The following is a 25,291-nucleotide window of genomic DNA, read 5'->3' as shown; positions in this document are numbered from 1 at the left end:
ACTCCCGCTGCAGTAGTCAGTTCAGTTACACTTAACATAAAGCAGACACATATATCATCTATTATTGAAAGGCTTGTAATATGTTACGTCTCTCTGTGTTATTTATAAATGACTCTAAATCAGGGATGGGCAACTCCTGTCCTTGGGGGCCTGATTGGTGTCACACTTTTTCCCCAGTCCCAGCTAACACACCTGACTCCAATAATCAACTACTAACTGTAAGTCGCTCTGGATAAGAGCGTCTGCTAAATGACTCAAATGTAAATGTAAATGTAATCAGGATCTTCAGTTTAGAATGTAAATAGTTTAATCAGCTGTGTTTGCTAGGTATGGGTTAAAGTGTGACACCACTCCGGCCCCCGAGGACTGAAGTTGCCCCTCCTTGCTCTAAATCAATGAGACATTATGATGGGGGTCATGCAGGCTTGCTAGTGCTGCAATTTCATGGATGTCCCAAACTTGCTTCAAAAGCCCCTGTCAATGCCTTGAAATGATAGTGTCTTCTTACAACTGTGGCCCTGTTCAGAAATAAGTAAAAGTCCCCCCTTACTTTTCTTTTCGTTAACATGTTTGAAAAGAGGTAAAACTGTGTGGCGTCATGTTTTCACATGACTAACTGTGCCCCGACAAGTTATTGGCAAACCATAAGGAGACGACGGTAACAGTGGACTTGGATCATGTGGCGTATATTGCTCATCAAGCCGCCAACACTGGGATCTCTTACAGGGAGAGCGTGAGAACGGGAAGGGCATCACATCCCACACAACAGTTGACCCGCGATAACGAGCCACTTCAAACACACTGGAAGACCTGACAAGCATTTGTTTGATCATACGGATGGGGAACACAAGGTAGAGATACTTTGTAGGACTGCTTTCATGTCACCACTCAGTTCTCGTCACATGCTGATGATGGCAGAACGTGTAAGGAATATAAGCATTCATTGTTGCTTATACATGTTCACAAATTGGATAACACTCTGTCCATGTCCATAGACAAGGTATAAGGAAACAAATATATAATTTTGTAAATTGGGTGAACATTCTCTTTAATAGAAGACTATTAGCGACCTGTCCCAATATTATCTCAAAAGTTGCAATGATTTGATCTCAAAAAGGGGAAGCTTTAGATTATAATAATCATATGCATAGTCAATATGTCCATATATCAGTCGTTTCCTATCAAATCCATGAAGGGAAGTGAACAAGTGCACGCTTCAGGAGAAAGGAGAGATTATTGTGATGCAACCAATCTTTTAAGGTTTTACACACAAGTGTAGAAAATGTTTCAGCTCCATGGATATGGAACTAAAGCCAGTAAAAGCCAGAAGATGTTTAAGCACCATGGACAGGGAACTAAAACCAGTGAGAGTCAGAAGCTGCTTCAGCACCTTGAACTGCTCAGCAAAAGGCTCCACTGGTGTGGCTGGGAATAGGGTGAAGTTGTCTTGAGATGCTGATCTTGGGTCAGTTTTGCATTTTCCCCCAATGTTAGGAGTGGGGGAGGGAAAGCTGATCCTAGATATTTACTTAAAGGAAACTTCACCCTGGAGTGTGTGGCTGAATTCGGATACTCTCTCTGCTATGAATGCCACACTGCATTCCCCAAACTTAAGAATTGTAAAATAATATTCAATTAATTGAAGATCATTTGAAATACTGGTCTCTAAGTCCTTGTTAACCCGCTACTACCATCATTGTCACAGTCTTAAGGGCAACTAAGTCAGGTAAACTAAGGTCAGGGTTTTGCATTTGTAATGATCATTCTTATATTCAATCAAATTGAAGGATATTAAAGGAAAGGCAGCAAGCAACTTGTAGCATAGTTGACAGATAAACCATTTGATAATGGACAAGGACACACAAACGTCACACAGAGCCTGTCAGTGCATCCAGCAGCCGGACACCCCATTTACAAACAAGCACTCAAACTTTGATGAATGAGGTAGACTCAGATAGCATGTCTGCTTGGTTTCAGAGGACAATGGGATGCAGTGATCCTAAACAATGTCCTTTTGGGTGACAACCATGTTGTCTCTTCAAGGATGCAATGCCTTCTCTATATGATGCATCGATGAAAATGAACATAATACCATGTAAAAGTTTACAATTCCATTTACTTCCTACAAAAACATAGCATACAAATTCAAAAGACTTATAGGTCTATAAATGTATAATTAACTTACTTGTCATAATAGTGTAAGATTAGCATTACTCTCCAAACCCCCAAAACACACTTTAAACATATATGTAACCAATGCTTCATTCATAACTTCTAACACACAACTGTGATTTTGTTAACCACAACACCATCCAAACTCTAATGAGATAGGAGTATGCTAAAGCTGGATGGTAAGGGTATATACACGCTGAATTGGGATACGGTCCTGGATTCATTCGATAGCTTTGAGGAGTTTACAGTCACAGGCTTCATCAATAAGTACATAGACAATGTTGTCCCCACAGTGACAATAAGAACATATCTAAACCAAAAACCATGGATTATAGGCAATATCCGCGCTGGGCTAAAGGCTAGAGCTACCACTTACAAGGAATGGGACACGGACATGGACACATACAAGAAAGCCCGCTACGACCACCGACGAGACATCAAACATGCAAAACAATATAGGATGAAGGTGGACTCCTATTACACCGGCTCTGACGCTCGTTGTATGTGGCAGGGCTTGCAGACGATAACGGATTACAAAGGAAAACCCAGCCATGAGTTGTGCAGTGATGTAGAACTCCCAAACGAGCTTAATGCCTTTTATGCTCATTTCGAGGAATATAACACTGTGCCTTGTGTGAAAGCCCCTGTTTTTCTGGTTGACTGTGTGATCTCGCTCTCCTTGGGCGATTTGAGCAAAACATTTGAACAGGTTAACAATCACAAAGACGGAATACCAAGGCACGTTCTCAAAGCATGCGCAGACCAACTGGCAAGTGTCTTCACAGACATGTTCAATCTCTCCTTGTCTGAGCCTGTAATCCCAACATGTTTCAAGGTGACCACCATTGTCCCTGTTCCCAAGAACTCCAAGGTAACCTGCCTAAATGACTATCACCCTGTAGCACTCACATCTGTAATTATGAAGTGCTTTGAAAGGTTGGTCATGACACACATCATCACCATCATCCCAGACACCCTAGACCCAATCCAATTCACATACCGCCTCAACAGATCCACAGATAATGCAATCTCAATTGCACTTCACACTGTCCTCTCTCACATGGACAAGAGAGGAAATAACTATGTGAGAATGCTGTTCATAGACTACAGCTCAGCGTTCAACACCGTAGTCCCCTCCAAGCTCATCACCAAGCTAGGGACCCTGGGACTGAACCCCTCCCTCTGCAACTGGATCCTGGACTTCCTGACGAGCCGGCCCCAGGTAGTGAGGGTAGGCAACAACACCTCTACCACGCTGACCTTCAACACAGGGCCCCTCAGGGATGTGTGCTTAGTCCCCTCCTGTACTCCCTGTTCACCCACGACTGCGTGGCCACGCACGACTCCAACACCATCATGAAGTTTGCTGACGACACAACGGTGGTAGGCCAATGAGTCAGCCTACAGGGAGGAGGTCAGAGACTAAGCAGTGTGGTGCCAGGACAACAACCTGTCCCTCAGCTGATCGTGGACTATAGGAGAAAGAGGGGAGTCAGTGTCAGAGGAGGAAGGCACAAAAAAATGGCAAAGACTCCAGCCACCCAAGCCATAGACTGTTCACTCTTCTACCGCCCGGCAAACGATACCGGAGCATCGGCTCTCAGAACAACAGGATCCGAGACAGATTCTACCCCCAAGCCATAAGACTGCTAAATAGCCAGACTGCTAAATAGTCAATAATGGTACCCAAACTATCTGCACTGACCCTATGCACACTCACTAGACTACATACAGTTGAATTCTGAAGTTTACATACACCTTAGCCAAATATATTGAAACTCAGTTTTTTCACAATTCCTGACATTTAATCCTAGTAAAAATTCCCTGTCTTGGATCAGTTCGGATCACCACTTCATTTTAAGAATGTGAAATTTCAGAATAATAGTAGAGAGAATGTCACGATCGTCTGGGTAAGGAGTAGTAGACCAAGGCGCAGCGTGTGAAAGAAACATGACTTTATTTAATTAAAGTACTAACAAACAAACAAAACACGACTCGTGAAGTCCAACGGTTAACATACCGACACGGAACTAAAACCCACAACACCCAAGAGAAAACACACAGTTTAAATATGGCTCCCAATCAGAGACAACCAGCCGACAGCTGACACTCGTTGCCTCTGATTGGGAGTCACACATGCAAACATAGACATAGACAACCTAGAACACCCAACATAGAAAATGAACACATAGAATGCACACACCCTGGCTCAACATATAGAGTCCCAGAGCCAGGGTGTGACAGTACCCCCCCCTAAAGGCGCGGACTGCGACCGCGTCTTAACAAACCCCAAACAGGGGAGGGCTGGGTGGGCATTCCTCCTCGGAGGCGGCTCCGGCTCCGGCCTTGACCACCACCCCTCCATAATACCCCCGTAGCGCCCCTGGTCCGGTCTGACCCCGCTGGCAGGATCTGGACTGGACATACACGGAGCGGATAGCTTACGCTCCGTTGTGGAGCAGCTGACCGGTCTTACCAGGCTGACGACTCGCACCCCGGGCTTGGTGCGAGTAGCAGGAACGGGCTGAACCGGGCTGACGACTCGCACCCCTGGCTTGGTGCGAGTGGCAGGAACGGGCTGGACCAGGCTGACGACTCGCACCCCTGGCTTGGTGCGAGTGGCAGGAACGGGCTGGACCAGGCTGACGACTCGCACCCCTGGCTTGGTGCGAGTGGCAGGAACGGGCCGGGCCAGGCTGGCGACGCGCACCGTAGGTTTGGTGCGAGTGGCAGGAACAGGCCGGGCCGGGTTGGCGACGCACACCGTAGGTTTGGTGCGAGTGGCAGGAACAGGCTGGGCCGGGCTGGCGACGCACACCGTAGGTTTGGTGCGTGGAGCAGGGACAGGCCGGGCTGGGCTGGCGACGCACCCCGTAGGCTTGGTGCGTGGAGCAGGGACAGGCCGGGCTGGGCTGGCGACGCACACCGTAGGTTTGGTGCGTGGAGCAGGGACAGGCCGGGCTGGGCTGGCGACGCACCCCGTAGGCTTAGTGCGTTGAGCAGGGACAGGCCGGGCTGGGCTGGCGACGCACCCCGTAGGCTTGGTGCGTGGAGCAGGGACAGGCCGGGCTGGGCTTGCGACGCACCCCGTAGGCTTGGTGCGTGGAGCAGGGACAGGCCGAACCGGCCTGTGGAGACGGATAGGAGACCTGGAGTGAAGAGCGGCCACCACCCGTCCTGGCTGAATGCCTACCCTCACACACTCTGTGTGAGGCATCCGCACAGGACGTACAGGGCGGTGTACCCCTGGCCTGGTGGCCTCCTGGATTCGCCCCATCTTTGCCTCCGTCAGCCCCGTCGTCCATGCCGTGTGCCCCCCCCTAAAAATGTATTGGGGTTGCCTCTCGACCCTCCGACGCTGCTCCCACGTCCAGGTTGCCTGTTCCTGGACACGCTGCTTGGTCCTGGTATGGTGGGTTTTTCTGTCTCGGTCGTCTGGGTAAGGAGTAGTAGACCAAGGCGCAGCGTGTGAAAGAAACATTACTTTATTTAATTAAAGTACTAACAAACAAACAAAACACGACTCGTGAAGTCCAACGGTTAACATACCGACACGGAACTAAAACCCACAACACCCAAGAGAAAACACACAGTTTAAATATGGCTCCCAATCAGAGACAACCAGCCGACAGCTGACACTCGTTGCCTCTGATTGGGAGTCACACATGCAAACATAGACATAGACAACCTAGAACACCCAACATAGAAAATGAACACATAGAATGCACACACCCTGGCTCAACATATAGAGTCCCAGAGCCAGGGTGTGACAGAGAATGATTTACTTCAGCTTTTATTTCTTTCATCACATTCCCAGTGGGTCAGAAGTTTACATACACTCAATAAGTATTTGGTAGCATTGCCTTTAAATTGTATAACTTGGGTCAAATGTTTCGGGTAGCCTTCCACAAGCGTCCAACAATAAGTTGGGTGAATTTTGGCCCATTCCTCCTGACAGAGCTGGTGTAACTGAGTCAGGTTTGTAGGCCTCCTCACTTTTTCAGTTCTGCCCACAAATGTTCTATAGGATTGAGGTCAGGGCTTTGTGATGGCCACTACAATACCTTGACTTTGTTGTCCTTAAGCCATTTTGCCACAACTTTAGAAGTATGCTTGGGGTCATTGTCCATTTGGAAGACCCATTTGCGACCAAGCTTTAACTTCCTGACTGATGTCTTGAGATGTTGCTTCAATATATCCACATAATTTTCCTTCCTCATGATGCCATCTATTTTGTGAAGTGCACCAGTCCCTCCTGCAGCAAAGCACCCCCACAGCATGATGCTGCCACCCCTGTGCTTCACGGTTGGGATGGTGTTCTTCGGCTTGCAAGCCATCCCCTTTTTCCTCCAAACATAACGATGGTCATTATGGCCAAACAGTTCTATTTTTGTTTAATCAGACCAGAGGACATTTCTCCAAAAAGTACGATCTTTGTCCCCATGTGCAGTTGCAAACCGTAGTCTGGCTTTTTTATGGCGGTTTTGGAGAAGTGGCTTCTTCCTTGCTGAGCAGCCTTTCAGGTTATGTTGATATAGTACTCGTTTTACTGTGGATATAGATATTTTTGTACCTGCTTCCTCCAGCATTTATACAAGGTCCTTTGCTGTTGTTCTGGGATTGATTTGCACTTTTCGCACCAAAGTACGTTCATCTCTAGGAGACAGAATGCGTCTCCTTCCTGAGTGGTATGATGGCTGCGTGGTCCCATGGTGTTTATACTTGCGTACTATTGTTTGTACAGATGAACGTGGTACCTTCAGGCATTTGGAAATTGCTCCCAAGGATGAACCAGACTTGTGGAGGTCTACAATTATTTATACAAGGTCTTTGCTGATTTCTTTTGGTTTTCCCATGATTTCAAGCAAAGAGGCACTGAGTTTGAAGGTAGGCCTTGAAATACATCAACAGGTACACATCCAATTGACTCAAATGATGTCAATTAGACTATGAGACACTTCTAAAGCTATGACATCATTTTCTATAATTTTCCAAGCTGTTTAAAGGCACAGTCAACTTAGTGTATGTAAACTTCTGACCCACTGGAAGTGTGATACAGTGCATTATAAGTGAATTCATCTGTCTGTAAACAATTGTTGGAAAAAATATTTGTGTAATGCACAAAGTAGATGTCCTAACCGACTTGCCAAAACTATAGTTTGTTAACAAGACATTTGTGGAGTGTTTGAAAAACGAGTTTTAATGTCTCCAACCTAAGTGTATGTAAACTTCCGACTTCAACTGTATACACACCATATAAACACACTCACTCACACACACTAATTTGACACTCCCACACATTCACATACACCACACACACAGTACACACACATTACACACGCAGACGCACACACCTTTACACTCACAATTTGCTGCTGCTACTCCGCTCTTTATTTTTCTCTTATTATTATCTATCCTGATGCCTAGTCACTTTACTCTGCCTTCATGTACATATCTACCTCAAATACTGTACCTCATACCTCTGCACATTGATCTGGTACTGGTACTCCCTGAATATAGCTCCATTCTTGTACATTTTATTTTATTCCTCTTGTGTTACTATTTTTAAACTCTGAATTGTTGGGGCTCTTAAGCAAGCATTTCACGGTAAAGTCTACACCAGTTGTATTCGGCGTATGTGACAAATCTAATTTGATTTGAATTAAAACCAATGAGACTACACTATGATACAGCGGCCTACATGCAGAGAGCTACGTCACTATCGCCATGTGTCAGTTCTAAATGGGCCATAATCTCCACCGCAAAAAAAAGACTAGTCATGTATGTCTCTTCTGTTAACTACTGTATATACAGTTAGGTGTATAGGAAATATAACAAACCAGCATGTACTGAAGGCACATATACTGCATGTCAAAGAATGACTGAATAGGCACACACACACAACTAACATGTAAAAAAAATACATCTTAAAGAAATAGAGGTTAATTTACAACGACGCCTGTTCTCATCATCCACAAAGTGTAACAAGTTGAATTCAGGCTCTAGTTTCAGTACACAATTAATGATTAGTCTGACAGTTGAGGGAGATGCCCTAATTGGAGAATCAGAATGTCCTATTTAACTAGCTCATTAAGGAATTGGGTAAAGAAAAATGATGCGCTTATATTTGCGAAGGCTTTACTTCTGATACGGCGAGCGAAGGCCAGATGAGGCTACAGATGTCTAACTTAATGGAGTACGCACCTGAAAGGAGCCCATTAATGCTAGGACATCTGATTACATTTGTTTTAAGATCTTGCAGTGGATTTCTCAAAGCTGTCCCAAGGGTCTTCTCTCTGACCTATAGTTTGTGTTGCTCAGCCTGAGCGGGACAGCTGTGTTGTTCCCTCGGTCTGATCCAAACTGTCCCCATCTCACTCACTCACACACACACACACACACACACACTAACTCACTCACACACACGAGGCCCCATCACGGAACACCACTACTCATAGCATGTTGCCACTGTTCCTGGCCTGCTTCCTATTTTTATCCCAATACTGTGGACATCTGCATTGGACACCGTTATTTCACTGATGTTGGTTTGGGGAACGTTGTTATAGTCACTGCGGGGCCGAGAGAGTTGCCAAGCTACGGGGCCCATGGGACGGCATTGTCCAGATGCTTCGCCCAAACTAGGAGCAATTATCTGCCAAAGGGAACACTGTGCTCTCATTTTCTCTGTGTTCTCTAACTCTGGGCGCACAAGTACCAGGGCAATCCCACATTTTATTTTCTCTTGTGTTCAAATAGTGTTCATTTATATCACAGAATCATAATAACAATATATGCCACATAGCAGAGACTTTTATCCAAAGCAACTTACAATACAGTGAGTGCATTGAAACCACAACCTCAGCCTTGATAGTGCCACACTCTTACCAGCTGAGCTACACAGGATCAGATGGTAGGTATGGGACTTCGTACTAATACAGAAAAGCATCAACACCCTACACAGATGAATAGGAGAGGTAAGCCCGTCTAATCTACCGGAGTGGACTAATGAACACAAATGGCACATTCCTCAACATGCAACATTATGGTGCAAGGCCTATATTGTACCATTGCACTTTGGTAAATGTCTCTAGACCATGGCCATTCATCAGACTTTCCTAGCAAGTCATCTAATTGAAAGCTACACAGTCACAAGCACTGGTGTCCAATATTTCAGTTATCCTATGATTAAGAAGTGGCTGGTACCATGTACCATGTATGTAAAATGTATATGTGACATGTATGTACACTGCCAGTCAAAGGTTTGGACACACCTACTCATTCAAGGGTTTTTCTTTATTTTACATTTTTTTTACAATATAGAATAATAGTGAAGACATTCTCTTAACCAGCTTCATGAGGTAGTCACCTGGAATGCATTTCAATTAACAGGTGTGCCTTCTTAAAAGTGAATTTGTGGATTTCTTTTCACTTCTTAATGCATTTCAGCCAATCAGTTGTGTTGTGACAAGGTAGGGATGGTATACAGAAGATAGCCCTATTTGGTAAAATACCAAGTCCATATTATGGCAAGAACAGCTCAAATAAGTAATGAGAAACGACAGTCCATCATTACTGTAAGACATGAAGGTCAGTCAATGCGGAACATTTCAAGAACTTTTAAAGTTTCTTCAAGTGCAGTCGCAAAAACCATCAAGCCCTATGATGAAACTGGCTCTCATGAGGACCGTCACAGCAATGGAAGAACCAGAGTTACTTCTGCTGCAGAGGATAAGTTCATTAGAGTTACCAGCCTCAGAAGTTGCAGCCCAAATAAATGCTTCACAGAGTTCAAGTCACACATTTCAACATCAACTGTTCAGAGGGGACTGTGTGAATCAGGCCTTCATGGTCGAATTGCTGCAAATAAACCACTACTAAAGGACACCAATAAGAACAAGAGACCTGCTTGGGCCAAGAAACATGAGCCATGGACATTAGACCGGTGGAAATGTGTCCTTTGGCCTGGAGTCCAAATTTGAGATTTTTGGATCCAACAGCCTTGTCTTTGTGAGACGCTTTGTGGGTGAACGGATGATCTCCGCATGTGTAGTTCCCACCGTAAAGCATGGAGGAGGAGGTGTTATGGTGTGGAGGTGCTTTGCTGGTGACACTGTCTGTGATTTATTTAGAATTCAAGGCACACTTAACCAGCATGGCTACCACAGCATTCTGCAGCGATACACCATCCCATCTGGTTTGGGCTTACTGGGACTATCATTTGTTTTTCAACAGGACAATGACCCAACACACCTCCAGGCTGTGTAAGGACTATTTTACCAAGAAGGAGAGTGATGGACCAGTGCATCAGATGACCTGGCCTCCACAATCCCCCAACCTCAACCCAATTGAGATGGTTTGGGATGATTTGGGCGGCAGAGTGAAGGAAAAGCAATCAGCAAGTGCTCAGCATATGTGGGAACTCCTTCAAGACTTTTGAAAAATAATTTCAGGTGAAGCTGGTTGAGAGAATGCCAAGAGTGTGCAAAGCTGTCATCAAGGCAAAGGGTGGCTATTTGAAGAATCTCAAATATAAAATATATATATTTTGGTTATTACATTACTCCATGTGTTATTTCATAGTTTATGTCTTCGCTATTATTCTACAATGTAGAAAATAGTACAAATAAAGAAAAACCCTTGAATGAGTAGGTGTGTCCAAACTTTTGACCACGACTGTATATGTAGCAGAAAAGCTGTAAAAACAAAAAAGATATGTCCTCCGAAGAGGTGGATGGGTTAATAGAAAAAATACAAATAATACAAATATAAGTCCTCTGATTGAAAGCTACACAGTCACAAAGCACTGGTGTCCAATATTTCAGTTCTCCTATGATTAAAAAGTGACTGGTTCCATAAATTCATAGAGAAGAAAATCAGTTCTAGCTGAACAGGTTTGGGGTACAATTTCTTGACCAGTGCCTTCAGTTTCTCAACCCCATGTGATGTCGTCCTTTTACGACCGTCACAGTGGAGGAGAGGAGACACTCTGTCCCGTCCGATTCTCTCTCTACCCTCTGCTTTGTCTGCCCATCTCATAAATATTAATCGCCATGGCCCGCATGTGGCCTAGGGTCTGCCAGATGCTATCAGGTCCCCACCTGAAGACATAAACCCTAACATCCCACACTATGCCCCTCTCTTCTCTTTTCCTCTTCTCCCCCTATAGCTGTTGCCTGGCCCCACCCTTCCCCCAATGTTAGAAATGAAAAGCGACACTCTCCATCCATCCATCCCTCCCGTCGCCTGACTCATTCTGTTGTTCATTCTGTTGTTCATCAGCCAGGTCGGCAGGAGCCTTGGAGGGCCAGAGTGGTGGAGGTAGTTGGAGAGGGGCTGAAGGAGGAGGGTTGGGGAGCAGTAGGGGCATGGGGTTGGTCGGTCGTCTGGTTAGTTGGAGCAGGACATTTAACTCTGTCTCGGACATAAATCATGTCACAAGGTTGGGCGAGCAGACACAGAAAGCAATCGTGTCCCTCTTCCACTGCCCATGTCTGCAGCTGAGGTGTTCCCTTAGACTTGCTGTGTGCTCGACCAACTGCCTGAACCGTGGAGGGTTTTCCCCCCTCGTTTCTCCTCTCTCAGTTAACTCTATTCAGAGCAGTCTTTACTGGCCTGTTGTTGGAGAAGGTATAGCGATGAAGTGCCAGAGTGGAACTTAGCAAATTCCCCGTCAGCAGTCAGTGTCAGTTTGTGTTTGTTTATGGGAATAAACACTGTCACACTTTGATTCCCACAGTAGACCCCGCTAGATGCTATCTGCCTGTCGTTCCAACGTGAGCTGTTCCCCTTGATGTTTTAACAAATGCAGATGCCGAGACGACGCAGTTGCCAAACTCTTTGATGCAATTACCCAACAGACTGTGAAGCAAAAAACCTTTGTTGCATTATGTGGAGCGTGGCACCAACAGTCAACACAAAAGGACGGGTGAGATCGCTTGACAACTGAGACGCTTTGTTGTCATCGATGTTCTCTGTGTTGTTGTGTCACCAAGGGGAAATCACACATCTCTTGTGTGAACAAACTGAACGACTGTCAGGGTAGTGTTTTGTGCGAACTTGCTCACTGAAATCCTGTATTGAAGGGTATAGGTCAATCAGAGCTTAGATGTGCACCCCCTTGATTGTTGGCGAGATGTAACATCGCTTCAGACACATTGAACATCTAAGGCAAAGTGCAGTCAATTACTAAATTATCAATAGGAAGAATCAATATGAAGGAAGAAGAGTCTTCAAAGTGTTTTTGAATGTTATGCAGCTGAAGCAATGTTTGTCTATTATTCATATGAACATTTTGATATAAGGTAAGGTAATTTATTAGGTCACGTCATATCACGTAAATTATTTCCTAACATTCTAAGTGTTAGACCATAATGTACATTTACAACGTGATAATGTATATTCATTTAATTGTGTGTTGCTCATAAAAAGCATAGCCACACCGGACAAATCGTACCATTCCACCATAAATTCCCAATTTCTTTGAACTTCCTGTGAGTATCACTTATTAACTTTGAGTTAACTTCACTTAATGAGTGATGGACACAACCTCCCTCATCTAATCCTCTGTGACCACATGAACTCCCCCTCAGGTTATAGCCGACACAGAGTTACATAACCCGGACGAGGGCTACCAGAGGGACCTGTTTCGGAGGGTTGATTGCGGTAGCAGACAAACTTCAATCAGAAAGTGCAATAAACAGCCTTTGCCAGGGGCCACGAAGGAGTGGGATGGTTAGAGAGAGGGAGTGAGAGAGGGAGGGTTGAGAGAGAGAAAGGACCGCGGGAGATGTGTGCGATCCGCGATGGCGACACCCCGTGAGTTTGGCATGCCAATTCCCAGAGCTATGGACTCCTTTGATTGGTAACCTAGGGGAATATTTTAATGAGCGTGGTCTTTAATCAAATCCCAACAAAACATACCCCGCCAAGCGATTTCTTGTCAGGAGGGTAATAGATTTTTTTGCAGCCTCCCTCCCAACACAAGTCAATAGTTAACGTTGTGTTGCTGTTTGAGCTCCTAGCTTACTGTTGGTGCCCTCTCAGGGCTGGCTGGATTCAATCTGTATTGTGGAAGACCCACGTTATAGCTCAATTAAAATGTAAAGGCAATGTTCGCGGAGACTGCATTCATGGTAAACGCAGCATATGGCGGCTCAATCGGAAATTACATATCACATTTTTAACCTTTAATCTGTGAGTTAGCAGCTTTAAAGTATATATCGGTTGACATTGTGATTTTGTACATCTCGTCAGCCATTAAGGTATCTCCATTGTCTATATTTGAATGCACACTTGTCGATTGTGATCTTGGGAACATCTGCACTTCAAGCAAGCAATTACAGTATATTTCCAAGAATATGTTTAGGTGTCGCATTTCCTAGTGAGCTTCTGTTGTTGTGGTGTATAGTCTTCACTGGTTCGTAAGCTATGTGACGTTGTTCGCCCCTTGGGATGGGGGCTATCCAACACTGCTTGTCTGCGGAGGAGAGTGGGACCAGACTGCCAGTCTGTCCCTGGAACAGGAGAGCGAGAGAGAGAAAAAGCCCAGGAGAGGAGTGGGGGAGAGATAATGATGCCGGTCTCCATTGCTCTCATTAGAGCCCGGGATACAGCCATTCCCCGGAGAGACTACTTAATTAAAGGTCTCTCCCGTTTCTAGCAATATTCTGGAGAGCCGGCAAAGTGAGCGAATTTAGGAGGGAACACGGCCGTGGATAAAGGGGGGAAGAGTTGGCGGTTAAAGCAGCAATCAGCAGTTTAAACAATAACAAAGCTTACTCCCTGCACCTGTTTCGGTAAAAAGCTGAGGGATGGTGCTACAGAAATGTAACCACGGGATGGTGCTGCAGAAATGTAACCACTCTCAAATTCATAGACAGAGCTATGTATGTAAGGACTGCATCCATGATATCAAAATTATAGTTTTAACCATGTTTTGAGGCTATATAGTGTTTGTTTACATTTACTTTGTTTACAAACATTGGAGTAAAACAAAGGTTCTGATGGGGTACGACAGTAATAATTATGCTCATGAGGCATACATAAAGTTATGTTCCTCAAGAATCAATGGGTTCATATGATTCGTTTATATGTCCAAAAATGGATGTAGCAACTGCAGATTGCCCCTTTAACGTGGCAAGTGTTTGCGAGAGGTTGGTATATAGAGGCTGGAAAAGGGAGGGGACAACAATATTGCAGCACTGCGGGAGGTCTGTAACAAGTAGTAAGGCTGCACCGCCTGACACCGGAGGGACAAATATAATATGAAGAAAGCTCTTCGGCACTGTGGACTCCCGAGAAGAACACTATAGGGCTGCCACACTATTTAATTTTACTAGGACACCTCAAATGGTACCCAAATCATATTATACCATTCTATGCCTTACCATACCATGCAATATCACATCATGCCATATTGTAGTATAATAAAGTACTACAATGCACCTAACCATAAAACACCATACCGTATTACAGGACTGGCCTTCTCAGATAGAACAAACACTGGCAGAAGGCTATTTAGATCAAGACGGATAATACTATATTATATTCTGTCTTTGAATGATAGTAACTCACAGTGTATTTGTTCTCTGGGATTGGGAAGTCACTCAATTATTCCTTGAATGACTTTGTGAAAATAGATATCCATGAGCAGATCATGGCCTCATACTGTCAGTAATTAATGTTTTATGACGGGCATGTTCTGGTAAATGACCCTGTTCCCAGATTCATAGTCTGGCTCCATATCTCCCTGATAATGTCAACACCCGTACATTGTACGTGATTAAAAAACAAGTGGATATTTTGGTTCTAGCCAGATGTGATCTGCTTGCGCGAGCGAATACATCCTATGAATGATAAGTAGAGAGATACCCATTTTCCTTTTGGTACCCCCCCTATATTTTACATTTTCCTTTCAGACAGTCTCCTAACAAGGCAAACACTGGTTAATTCTGCCTTGAGAATCTAGTCAATAGACAGGGCCTTGTGTTTGAGATTTGATTAGATCTCAATATACCAGCTTTCCTGCATTTGCTCTAAATCCGATTTTGTTTTCTCCGGAGAGCCAGGGCTCTCAAGAAAGGCACTGTTGTCTCATCGATTGTGATGCTAAACCACACTTACCTAAGCACATCTCCAATGTCTCTGTTTCTGGGCCCATACCAATGAATCAACAGTAAGAAGAAGAGGGGGAAAGCAATCTCATTAATGTTGCCTTCCAGTGAGTCTCCCCCAAAACATCACACAGCTTAACTCTGTGATCGATACGTGTCTTTGTGTGGTGGCTTCACTCGGATGAAGTGATTGTCACAAAACATTAACATTATGTTAGAGAAAATGATCAAGTCCCCTCTGGGATTGTTGCTTTTGAATGACAACTGTCAGAGCTGCCAAACTATGAAGTGAAATACATTTATAGACAGTTATTTCACCTTTTAGTCATTGAATGATACAACGCTCATAAATGGATGCACCCGGGGTTGTATGATTATGCAGTATGAAATGTACAAAATGTGCTAGATGTTGTGTGACTCTTCTTATAGCTAACTGGTTTGCAAATTGCTTGTACATGTGAAAATATAACGTCATGGGTTTAAACAGAGAATGAGTGAAAAACTGAGGATTGGACGATGGATGGCCTACACAGAAACCCTATGCATTACAATAATCTCTACACTGCACAAGTTACACAGTTATAACTGTTTCATAAGTCGTTAAATGGTATTAACTGTGTAATTACATGACCATTTTTCTTCCCCTTGTCCAGGTGGAGTAAGCTTATTCTGAGTTTGGGAAACTGGTCCTACCACATATTTATAAATGGGTCGACACCCAGGAATGCATCCTGATCCAAAGGTGGTTCTGCCCTTGTTCCCAGGTCTGTTTCAGTGTAAAAGATAAACACTGGATTCTCATATGTGACCGACCATAGAAAAAAGGCACGTTTCAGATTTCTAGATTTTATGTTTTGTAGTTCACTGAAGTACAAAATCAGAGCATGCAAATGTATCATACAGTGCATTCTGAACACATCCACACCTCCTCTGGGGTAAAACAAGGCAGTGGGTAATATACTGGTGCAGTATGTGCACAGAAATGACATGGACATATTTCCCACCCCTGAGGCCATCAGCACTGTGTGTGTGTGAATCAGCTTTTCTCCAAAGGATCATTTGCAGTCTAGCCACCACGCAGGAAATTTATTAATTCATTTATTTGCGGAGTCATTCTTCATAGGGACCTGTCCTTACCGACCCGTTGTACTTACAAATGCCATTGCAAGGTGTGAAGCCTATGGTAAAAATCCACGCCGTCTTGTTTAATTGTTTCTCTTCTTCTGTCCTCTGTCTCGGCATAACACATTGTTTGTTTGCTCTGGAATAAAAAACTGAACAATGCAGTTTAAACAAGACAGCCATTTGTAGATAAAACCAAGATATTTTGAGATACAGTATTGGAGAATTTGATGAATGGAGAGTTACGAGTGGCAAGACATAAGATGAGGTTCAGGGATTGTTCTAAGGGTGTTTCTCAAACAATGTTGTTCTCAATCGGTGATAAAAAAAAAAAAATCCACTTCATTAGACAGTGATTTCAGCCTAAAATTAGGAAAAGGTCAATTCATTGCTATTCAACTTCAGATTTTTGCCATAAGCACAAGATATTATGATATGAAGGTAAATTGACTGGCCTGGCCAAGATAAAGCAAAGCAGTATGATAAAAACAACAACACAGAGTTACATATGGCGTAAACAAAACATAAAGTCAAAAATACAACAAAAAATATATATACAGTGTGTGCAAATGTAGCAAGTTATGGAGGTAAGGCAATAAATAGGCCATAGTGCAAAATAATTACAATTTAGTATTAACACTGGAATGATAGATGTGCAAGAGATGATGTGCAAATAGAGATACTGGGGTGCAATTGAGCAAAAATAAATAACAATATGGGGATGAGGTAGTTGGGTGGGCTAATTTCAGATGGGCTGTGTACAGGTGCAGTGATCGGTAAGGTGCTCTGACAACTGATGCTTAAAGTTAGTAAAGAATGTTTGGTTAACAAGGTGCTCTGACAACTGATGCTTAAAATTAGTAAAGAATGTTTGGTTAACAAACTAAGGAAGGAGTGGAAGGAGGGTTTTTAGGTGCACATCTTCCTAACACGTCCCTGTGCACCTCAGTCTTTCATGTTGGAGGCCCCGCTGCTTTACGCCCTGGCGTTCGAGTCCCACTGGGCGCGGGCCCTAAATTAGCTGGCCGTCTCAGTGTGCATGTCCCTTTTAATATGCTACTGCTTGTGTTGCAAAGGAGGGAGGAGAAGGAGGGAGGTGGAGAGAGAGAAAGAAAGAACGAGCCCGCCCAGCTCATTTTGTAACTCTGCAGACAGCGGCGCAGTGGAGGCACACTGAAGACCAGCGGAGGATCAGCCTCCCTGCCAATTAATGGAGATGTCTGGGAGGATATGAGATAAAGGAGACAGAAAATGTAAATTTCACTTCTTCTTTGCCTTCGTGAAGCAAGTTTACTTCTTTGCCTTCGTGTAATAATGGTCTTTATTCCTTGTGGTGTTGTAGAACTCAGACAGACAAGAAAATGTCTCTATTTTATTACACCGCCGCAGAGACAAGACGTCCATCCCCCAGACACAATATTTATTAAAGTGCGTATGTGGAGATCGCTTTAAGATTGAAAATGAGAGAGGAGTAAGCGTGCAGTACTGCTCACTCAATTAAAAGCTGCCTATATTAATGTACACAGTGTACAAAACATTAGAAACTCCTGCTCTTTCTATGTCATAGACTGACCAGGTGAATCCAGGTGAAAGCTGTTATCCCTTATTGATGTCACTTGTTAAATCCACTTCAATCAGTGTAGATGAAGGGGAGGAGACAGGTTAAAGAATGATTTTTAAGCCTTGAGACAATTGAGAAAGGGATTGTGTATGTTTGCCATTCAGAGGGTGATTTAAGTACCTTTGAACGGGATATGGTAGTAGGTGCCAGGCACACCGGTTTGAGTGTGTCAAGAACTGCAACGTTGCTGGATTTTTCATGCTCAATAGTTTCCCGAGTGTATCAAGAATGGTCCACCACCCAAAGGACATCCAGCCAACTTCACACAACTGTGGGAAAAATTGGAGTCAACATGGGCCAGCATCCCTGTGGAATGCTTTCGACACCTTGTAGAGTCCATGCCCGGATGAATTGAGGCTGTTCTAAGGGCAATTGGGGTGGGTGCAACTCAATATTAGGAAGGTGTTCCTAATGTTTTGTACACTCAGTGTAGCTTTCACCTGGATTCACCTGGTCAGTCAATGTAATGGAAAGAGCTAATGTTCCTAATATTTTGTACACTCAATGGAGAATGCCATTTGGGACGTGCCCCTCATTATTCAAGCTGTAGGGTCTCTTCCCTCTCCATATCCCTCCATCTTTCCACCAGGCAGCCCAGCAGTTTATTGAAGAAGGCGGTGGAGACTCCATTTCCTCCTGTGTTCAAGGCCTGATACACTCCACCGTAGAGCCAGGGATACTCCAACACACATACATGCAGATGTGCGCACACAGACACACACACACACACACATTCTCAAGGCACAGATGCACGCTTGTGATAAGGTGAGAAATAGGCTTTCTTCCCCGATGACAGATCAACAGTTCGCTGCCAAAAGTATTTGTCAGCGAGGAGCTACGTCTTTAATCGCCCCAACCCAACCTCCCAAGTTCAAAGGGGTCAAGTATGACAACTGCTCCGGTTAGTCTTGATAATGTCCCTAATCCAAAAAAGAGGGGCGATATCAACCGCCACAGAAGTGCGATACGGTTCCGGCTGTGTTAATACCAGAGGCTCGGGCACCACGACAGCACAATATAAACTAGTGATAAAGCCCCCGACCATATCTCACAGCCTGTTCTCCGCTGCGAATTCCTGTCAAGGTCTTTGATACGTTGCCTGTGCGGTGGTTTGGAGCTATCAAAGTTCCGCAAATCGGATCTACCCAACTTAATTGGAGATAGGCCATTTTTCAGTTTAAAGCAACATCAGAGGTCGCCGGACAGCTTAATTACCCATTTCAAAACAATCCGCTGTATGCGCACGGCGCGTCCCAGCACCAACAAACTTCCCCACTTGTAATTTGAGAGCTTAATAATTCAGGAATAAAGTGTCTGGTATGAAGGGTCCTATAAGACAAGATAACTCCAAGTCCTTTATGGTTGTTTCATTGCAATTAAGAGCTTTAAATGTGACAGGAGAGGCCTCAGTTAATTATTAAACAGTCAGCCATGATGCACTAAAGGCATCTTGATGAGTCTCGAGTTAGCAAAGCGGTAATATTAATGAATAGGTGCAATAGTGACTGTGTTTGGTGTGTGTGCTTAAAGGGGAAGTTTACTATTTTACCATGTTAGATCATTCCTCAACCTGAAAGTAGTCCAGGCCAGGAGAAACAACAGTAATCCATAGTTTCTTTAAACAGCCACTACAAACTTCAGCCAACTTTAGCCACCACTAGATAAAAATCTATGGAAGTGATGGGGGCATGCGATACCTTTCAGGGAGAGGAACGATCTAACATTAAAGTGTCAATCAGCAGGTAAAACAATAGCAAAGCCTTCTCTTCGCCCCTATTTCAGTAAAAAGTTGAGAGATGGGGCTGGAGAAATGTAACCACTCTCAAATTCATAGACAGAACTATGGATGCAAGGACTGACCATCTATGATATGATATCAATATGATACTTTTGAGGCTTTATAGTGTTTGTTTACATTTACTTTGTTTACAAACATTGAAGGAAAACAAGCTTATATTTTGGATTCTGATGAGGTATGACAGTTGAACTAAGCTCATTAGGTATTTATAAGTTATATTCTTCAGGAATCAATGGTTACATATCATTCATTTATTAGCACAAAAATGGATTTAGCAACAGCAGATTGCCCCTTTATGCTGTAAAATACAGATACAGAAAAGGTACATTCAGGAAAGTAATTCACTTTCCTGCAAAACATTAGCAGTATTTATGAGTACAAGAAGTAAAGGTCCCATAAACCATGTCAAACATGATAGTCTTGATGTTAGGAATTCCGAAGTCAACTAACCTAATAGGAAAGGTTGTCTAACTGCAATCAATGGAAATGGGAAAAATCATTAGATTCTGCTGGATAAATATTAATTGATGTGAGGCATGCACTTTGGGATCTACGCCAGGTTACTGTAGAACCTCTACGGGATCGGTGTCCCTTATACGGGACGGTTGTTGCTCAATATGCGATATGTTTAAAAATATATATATATTTTACCTATATTTAACTAGGCAAGTCAGTTAAGAACAAATTCTTATTTACAATGACGGCCTACACCGGCCAAACCCGGACGACGCTGGGCCAATTGTGCGCCGCCCTATGTGACTAGAATGCTGTTGTAAACAACAGCCAATTTTCCGGGACATGGACCTGTCTTATATGGGCAGAAAGCTTAAATTCTTGTTAATCTAACTGCAGTGTCCAATTTACAGTAGCTATTACAGCAAAAAAATAGCATGCTATTGTTTGAGGATAGTAAACTACAACAAAACACTTTTATCACGGCAACTGGTTTGGTACATTCACCTCTGAAGGTAAATAATGTACTTACATTCAGTAATCTTGCTCTGATTTGTCATCCTGAGGGTCCCAGAGATACAGTTGAAGTCGGAAGTTTACATACACTTAGGTTGGAGTCATTAAAACTCGTTTTTCAACCACTCCACACATTTCTTGTTAACAGACTATAGTTTTGGCAAGTCGGTTAGGACATCTACTTTGTGCATGACACAGGTAATTTTTCCAACAATTGTTTACAGACAGATTATTTCACTTATAATTCACTGTATCACAATTTCAGTGGGTCAGAAGTTTACACACACTAAGTTGACTGTGCCTTTAAATAGCTTGGAAAATTCCAGAAAATTATGTTATGGCTTTAGAAGCTTCTGATAGGCTAATTGACATCATTTGAGTCAATTGGAGGTGTACCTGTGGATGTATTTCAAGGCCTACCTTCAAACTCAGTGCCTCTTTGCTTGACATCATGGGAAAATCAAAAGAAATCAGCCAAGACCTCAAAAATTGTAGACCTCCACAAGTCTGGTTCATCCTTGGGAGCAATTTCCAAACGCCTGAAGGTACCACGTTCATCTGTACAAACAATAGTACGCAAGTATAAACACCATGGGACCACACAGCCGTTATCCCGCTCAGGAAGGAGATGCGTTCTGTCTCCTAGAGATTAACGTACTTTGGTTCGAAAAGTGCAAATCAATCCCAGAACAACTGTGTTTTATCCACAGTAATATATCGACATAACCTGAAAGGTTGCTCATCAAGGAAGAAGCCACTGCTCCAAAACCACCATAAAAAAGCCAGACTACGGTTTGCAACTGCACATGGGGACAAAGATCGTACTTTTTGGAGAAATGTCCTCTGGTCTGATGAAACAAAAATAGAACTGTTTGGCCATAATGACCATCGTTATGTTTGGAGGAAAAAGGGGATTGCTTGCAAGCCGAAGAACACCATCCCAACCGTGGAGCACAGGGGTGGCAGCATCATGCTGTGGGGGTGCTTTGCTGCAGGAGGGACTGGTGCACTTCACAAAATAGATGCCATCATGAGGAAGGAAAATTATGTGGATATGTTGATCCAACATCTCAAGACATCAGTCAGGAAGTTAAAGCTTGGTCGCAAATGGGTCTTCCAAATGGACAATGACCCCAAGCATACTTCCAAAGTTGTGGCAAAATGGCTTAAGGACAACAAAGTAAAGGTATTGGAGTGGCCATCACAAAGCCCTGACCTCAATCCTATAGAACATTTGTGGGCAGAACTGAAAAAGCGTGTGCGAGCAAGGAGGTCTACAAACCTGACTTAGTTACACCAGCTCTGTCAGGAGGAATGGGCCAAAATTCACCTAACTTATTGTGGGAAGCTTGTGGAAGGCTACCCGAAACGTTTGACCCAAGTTAAACAATTTAAAGGCAATGCTACCAAATACTAATTGAGTGTATGTAAACTTCTTACCCACTGGGAATGTGATGAAAGAAATAAAAGCTGAAATAAATCATTCTCTCTACTATTATTCTGACATTTCACATTCTTAAAATAAAGTGGTGATCCTAACTGACCTAAGTCAGGGAATTTTTACTAGGATTAAATGTCAGGAATTGTGAAAAACTGAGTTTAAATGTATTTGGCTAAGTTGTATGTAAACTTCCGAAGTCAACTTTATTATGTAGTGTAGTTTTGTTTGAAAAATCAATTTTTATATTCAAATGTTGGAACTGGGTTCTACAGTGTGACCTCTGACTCCATACCCACCCCGCCCGGCCATCTAGATGTGTGAAGGTTAATGTATTTTCTGTTGGAAAGCTAATGATCCATCATTTATGACATTCCTGGGAGTGTGCAAAATGTTGTATTTCCATAGCATTTTTGTATGTTCTCTATAGTTATGTGGCACATTTGGGAAAACTCCTGGCAGACTTGATACACAATATTGTGTAGTTATGTAATTCCTCACTGGATCAGTCTGAAACTTTGCATACACACTGGTGCCATCTGGTGGACAACATCTAAATTACATTTAGAATTATACATGACATTTCAAAGATGATGCAACAACAAAAATTATAGAAACGCATGTTTTTTTGTTTTTATTATCTTTTACCAGATCTAATATGTTATATTCTCCTACATTAATTTTACATTTCCATAAACTTCAAAGTGTTTCCTTTCAAATTATATCAAGAATATTCATATCCTTGCTTCAGGTTCTGAGCTACAGGCAGTTAGATTTGGGTATGTCATTTTAGGCGAAAATTGAAAAAAAGGGTACGATCCTTAAGAGAATAAGCACTATGTGACAATTACTGCTGCTGTAAAAAATAAAAAAAATAAAGAGGCTTTATACATAACTTTGATTGACTAATTGATTATTTAATTACCTTGAAGGGAAAATATTTTCTGTGAAGTGAAATAATTCATAGATTAATTGAATTCTCTACTCAAAAAGGTGACTACCGTTCTCGATTGTGTTGTTAATAAAATATTATCACACGCATACAATTAAACTTTGTGTTCCATGGCCGGAGTCAGATCAGTGTAGCACTTCATTGTATCATTTCAGTGCTTTGTTGTTCTCTAAAGCCTTGTTTACACTGTAGACCTTAATTTTTTATTTTATTTTTGTCATTTAGCAGACACTCTTATCAAGAGCGACTTACAGGGAAATTAGGGTTAAGTGCCTTGCTCAAGGGCACATCGACAGACTTTTCACCTATTCGGCTCGGGGATTAGAACCTTTCGGTTACTGGCACAACACTCTTAACCACTAAGCTGCCTGCCGCCTTAATGCTCAAATCAGTTGTTTTTTTCAAATCCGTTTTGGAATACTGTCCAAACAGCAAGTTACAAGTGACCAAATCGGATGTGTGTGTTCAGACAGCAGTCATTTGCTGGCATGGCTATGCTAGTTGTCATAGTAACGGTGTAGTCTGATTGGTGGTGGTGCTTGTACTTCCTTTCACTCAGAAGTTATATAGCAAGCTAAGGTGACAACAAAGACAACAAAGATGTTTCCCAGTTGCTTTGTTCAAAATCCTAGTGTTAGAAGGTATTTATATAAATAATGCGGCCAATGTGTGACATTGGGATCAACATTTCAAAATGTTTTGAAACAAAAATTATAAAAGATTTTTATGCAGTTCCACATGTGTACTTAGAGGAATATATGCAAATTGGCCCATAATTCCACCTATACAACAACATAGGCCTATAACTATACATATTTTAAGCAGGGTTCATACAGACATTGGCAAGTCAAATTCAAGGACTTTCAGGGACTTTTTCAAGCACTTCATTGTAATTTTCGAGGACCTACATTTTATACAATTGTATAATTTATTTAATTGTACATGTAGGTCTTAATATAGACCCCCCCGCCCCCCTTCAAAAAAAATTAAATATGCAAAAAAAAATGGCAAGAAATTCTATTGAATTTTTTTGGGCCTTGCCAATGCTTTGATATTCAAATTATTATTACATTCTAAAATATGTGAGAACAATGTAGACATGCCTGACTAAATAAATTGCATGCATGAATGGCGATTTTTCTGTAGCCTATGTGGCCGACGCTGGCACACATAATAAATAAATGAATAGCAGTAATGCTAATCTCCCCATTTGAATCTCACCATTGCCATTTTTATAATGGGAAAGCGACCAAACACCAGGTTCCTTTTGTAATGGAAGGATTTGTATGGAAAGCCAAGTTGAAGCCAGCATTAGATGTTATCCTCCTCATAATAACCACACATGGTTTTACCGCAACAGAGTCGTGCAACAACCTTCAATTGAAGCGGCGGGAAACAAACAAGATGGCCACATCTCTCACAAAAACGGATCAAAAATGAAATTACGGATAATTATAAAGGAGCAGAAGAACTTATAAATTGGCTACAATAATTACAAGGACTTTTCAAGCATCAAAAAGAGGAAATGTCTGATTTTCAAGTTAGGCCTTTTCAAGCGGCTACTTGAATTTCTGAGCTCCAAATTCAAGTAGGCTTTTCAAGCCCCTTCTATTGTTTAATGTTGCAGGTGTAACATGGAAACCTAAATGTATTTGTCATGTGGAAGAAGCCTATGTAATTTGTTGTCATTATATACAGAATAATTAATAGGAATAGCATTGGGTGTTGCGCAATAATCTATCCTACACAATTGCGTACAGTAGAATCTGTGTCCAATCCGAGGCACAAAAACATGAACTCATTACCTTGATGCTGTCTCTGTTAAATATAATGAGACCCTGCTGTAAATCAAGCAGACAACAGATGATCAACATCAAATCAATATCAGGGGATATTAGATCAAACGTGGATCCAGGCACAACTGTCTTCACTGGCGTAACGAATGAGACACCAACATATTCTGGACATTCCTTGCGAACATCTTTTTTTTCCAGCACTTGAGCTGTTGTTGCATCGCACGCGCTATCACAACAGCTATTAATCACTTGACTGTCATTCAGAAAATTCCTTTGTGGATCAGACAATAATGTGTGAAAATATCACGGTG

This window comes from Coregonus clupeaformis, chromosome 37 (assembly GCF_020615455.1).
Source record: "Coregonus clupeaformis isolate EN_2021a chromosome 37, ASM2061545v1, whole genome shotgun sequence".
Taxonomy (NCBI): domain Eukaryota; kingdom Metazoa; phylum Chordata; class Actinopteri; order Salmoniformes; family Salmonidae; genus Coregonus; species Coregonus clupeaformis.
This window is presented reverse-complemented; position numbering follows the sequence as displayed.